The sequence below is a fragment of the Macaca nemestrina genome, chromosome 8, assembly GCF_043159975.1.
Source record: "Macaca nemestrina isolate mMacNem1 chromosome 8, mMacNem.hap1, whole genome shotgun sequence".
Lineage (NCBI taxonomy): Eukaryota > Metazoa > Chordata > Mammalia > Primates > Cercopithecidae > Macaca > Macaca nemestrina.
This window is the reverse complement of record NC_092132.1, coordinates 75,332,650-75,336,484: the sequence shown is the minus strand read 5'-3', so window position 1 is coordinate 75,336,484 and position 3,835 is coordinate 75,332,650. Positions and strand designations below refer to the sequence as shown.

The following is a 3,835-nucleotide window of genomic DNA, read 5'->3' as shown; positions in this document are numbered from 1 at the left end:
ATGTTGAAGAGTCCAGAGGCGGTGGCTCATACCTGTAATCCCAGCACTTTGGGAGGCCAAGGTGGGCAGATCACTTGAGGTTTGGAGTTCAAAACCAGCCTGGCCAAGATGGTGAAAGCCTATCTCTACCAAAAATACAAAAGTTAGGCATCGTGGCGGGCATCTGTAATCCCAGCTACTCAGGAGGCTGAGGCAAGAGAATTACTTGAACCCGAGAGGCGGAGGTTGCAGTGAGCTGAGATCGCACCACTGCACTCCAGGCTGGGCAACACAGTGAGAGTCTGTCTCAAAAAAAAAAAAGGAGGAAGGAAGGAAGAAAGATGCTGAAGAATGAGATGCTCTATCAAATAGTCTCATTAATGGTTATGTTCATTATATTTGGATTACTGTCAAATAATTGAAATATGATAATCTCCTAATACCAAAATTATGGTGACTCTAATATATTATTTCTGGGTGTGCTTCTGGATCATGATTAAAAGTATTAATCATTGTTGTGTAACAGAAATAAACAGATGCAGTGGCTCAACAAAGACAAAAAAGTGCAATTTTGTTTATTTATTTATTTTGAGATGGAGTTTCACTCTTGTCACTAATTTGGTTTTTGGTTTTGTTTTTGTTTTAAGACAGAATCTCACTCTTTTTTTTTTTTGAGTCGGAGCATCTCTCCTGTTGCCCGGGCTGGAGTGCAATGGCACGATCTCGGCTCACTACAACCTCCGCCTCCTGGGTTCAAGCGATTCTCCTGCCTCGGCCTCCCGAGTAGCATGCACCACCACGCCCGGCTAATTTTGTGTTTTTAGGAGAGACAGGGTTTCTCCATGTTGGTCAGGTGGGTCTCAAACTGACCTCAGGTGATCCGCCTGCCTCGGTCTACCAAAGTGCTGGGATTATAGGCATGATCCACCGCACCTGGCAAAAAGTGCAATTTTTAAAATGGGCAAAGGACTTAAATATTTCTCCAAAGAAGATAACAGTTTCTCATCATCTGTCATTAGGTATATACTAATCAAAACCATGATATAGCACTTCATGCCCACTAGGAGGGTTATAATTTTTTTTTTTTTTTTTTGAGACAGAGTCTTACTCTATCGCCCAGGCTGAAATGCAATGGTGCCATCTTGACTCACTGCAACCTCTGCCTCCAGGGTTCAAGTGATTCTCCTGCCTCAGCCTCCTGAGTAGCTGGGATTACAGGCTCCCACCAGCATGCCCGGCTAATTTCTGTATTTTTAGGAGAGACAGGGTTTCATCGTGTTCGCCAGGCTGGTTTCAAACTGTTGACCTCAGGTGATCCACCTGCCTTGGCCTCCCAAAGTGCTGGGATTATAGGCGTGAGCCACCATACCCGGTGTGGCTATAATTTTTTAAGTAGGAAATAACAAATGTTGGCAAATTTATTATTTGACCCCTCCCTCTTACATTGCTGGTGTAACTGTAAAATACTGCAGCCACTATGGAAAAGTTTCTCTGTTTCTTAAAAAGCAATTATAGAATCATCACAGGACCCACCATTTCTACTTGAAACCCAAAATAATTGAAAGCAGGGATTCAAACGAATGCTTCTACACAAATATTCATAGCAGCACTATTCACAAGAGCTAAAAGATAGAAATAACCCAAATGTCCAACAGCGGATGAACAGTTACACAAAACATGGTATACACACAATGAGATATTACTCAGCCACAAAAAAGCATGAAGTAGACCAGGCACGGTAGCTCACACCTATAATCCCAGCACTTGGGAGGCCGAGGCGGGTGGATCACCTGAGCTCAGGAGTTCAAGACCAGCCTGACCAACATGGCGAAACCCTGTCTCTACTAAAAATTTAATTTAGCCAGGCATGGTGGCACATGCCTGTAATCCCAGCTACTCGGGAGGCTGAGGCAGGAGAATCGCTTGAACGTGGGAGGCAGAGGTTGCAGTGAGCCAATATCATGCCATTATACTCCAGTCTGGGCAACAAGAGCAAAACTCCATTAAAAAGAAAAAAAGAAACAAAGACAGAAAGGAAAAAAAAAAAAAAAAATGAAGTACTAATACATGAATGTGGATGAGCCACAAAACATGCTTGAGCCCAGGAGCTCAAGACCAGCCTGGGCAACATGATGAGATCCCCATCTTAGTAAAAACTCTTTTTTATTTTATTTTATTTTATTTTTTAAACAAGAAGTTTATTTAAACAACAAGATGCTTGACTTGAAGGGAAAACTATATAGGATTCTTTTTTGTTTTAGAGTAATTTATCCCTACTTAAAGACATATTGCCCTGCATATAACAGCTACGTACAGAAAAGTTACAAAATTGTCCTTGGTTTTACAATGATAAATGAAAAACATTAAAATTCTCCAATTGAACAAGGTATGCAAGGATTTTTATTTTTATTTTTTTATTTTTATTTTTGTTAAAACAGTGAGAGCAAAATAACTTACTGGAATACCAAGAGCTGAATGAGCATGCCACTAATGGAGAAAGGGGGTATTTTCACAGAATCAGTATTTTTCCCATTCCGTCTCCACTTGATGTCAATCAAAACATACCATTGGCTGCTTAGTTACCAAAAAAAAAAATGCAATATGCTTGTGCACGTATACCAGTTACTTTATGTACAATAAGTGAGTGGGGAAGGGGGAAATGAAAGAATAGAAAAAACTATACTGTAGTAGTCAGGATATGGTGGAACCAAATTGCAGTTTTCTTTTTTTTTTTTGAGACGGAGTCTCGCTCTGCCGCCCAGGCTGGAGTGCAGTGGCCGGATCTCAGCTCACTGCAAGCTCCGCCTCCCGGGTTCTCGCCATTCTCCTGCCTCAGCCTCCCGAGTAGCTGGGACTACAGGCGCCGCCACCTCGCCCGGCTAGGTTTTTTTTTGTATTTTTTTAGTAGAGACGGGGTTTCACCGTGTCAGCCAGGATGGTCTCGATCTCCTGACCTCGTGATTCGCCCGTCTCGGCCTCCCAAAGTGCTGGGATTACAGGCTTGAGCCACCGCGCCCGGCCCAAATTGCAGTTTTCTAATTGAGAACGTAATCTTGGTCTTTAAAGAACAGAGTTCTGGAGAAAAGAAGCAGGTTCCCTTTTCAGTAGACATCTCCCGTCAGCTGTTGGAACACATCAATTGTATCTTCAGCCTCCATTTCCAGCTGTGCAGGTGTGTCTGTTTCATTGATTGGTTGCCCGTCGAATTGTAATCTAATCTGCCTCATTGACCATCCCTGTCTTTCACAATAGGCTTTCAGTAGTTTACTGATTGGTGTATGCCTCTTAATCTTAAACTGCATCACAGAACCATCCTGCCCTGCCACTGTCAAATTAATATGATCGTGGTTCTCAGCCTTGACTCCTTCCTTGGGCTTTTCGTTGGCCATGGCGAGTGTCAGAGTCTCCTCAGCTGCCGCTTCACAAAAGAGGTACCAGGTTTGCATCGAACAAGCAAACTCTTTTAAAAAAAAAAAATAATAGGCCGGGCGCGGTGGCTCATGCCTGTAATCCCAGCACTTTGGGAGGCTGAGCGGGTCACAAGGTCAGGAGTTCGAGACCAGCCTGGCTAATATGGTGAAACCCCATCTCTACTAACAATACAAAAATTAGCCAGGCGTGGTGGTGCATGCCTGTAATCCCAGCTACTCAGGAGGCTGAGGCAGGAGAACTGCTTGAACCCAGGAGGCGGAGGTTGCAGTGAGCCGAAATTGCACCACTGTACTCCAGCCTAGGTGACCCAGTGAGACTCCGTCTCAAAAAAAAAAAATTATTATTATTGTTTTTTATATATATATATAACAAATATATATATATATATATATATATTTTTTGAGACAGGGTCTCACTCTGTTGC

At 42.9% G+C, this 3,835-nt stretch overlaps 1 pseudogene; it reads right to left on the bottom strand.

The window, feature by feature from the left end:
- Positions 1–3,005: 3,005 nt before the first annotated feature.
- LOC105489696 (small ubiquitin-related modifier 2 pseudogene) lies at positions 3,006–3,368 on the bottom strand (annotated as a pseudogene).
- Between the last annotated feature and the right edge of the window lie 467 nt (positions 3,369–3,835).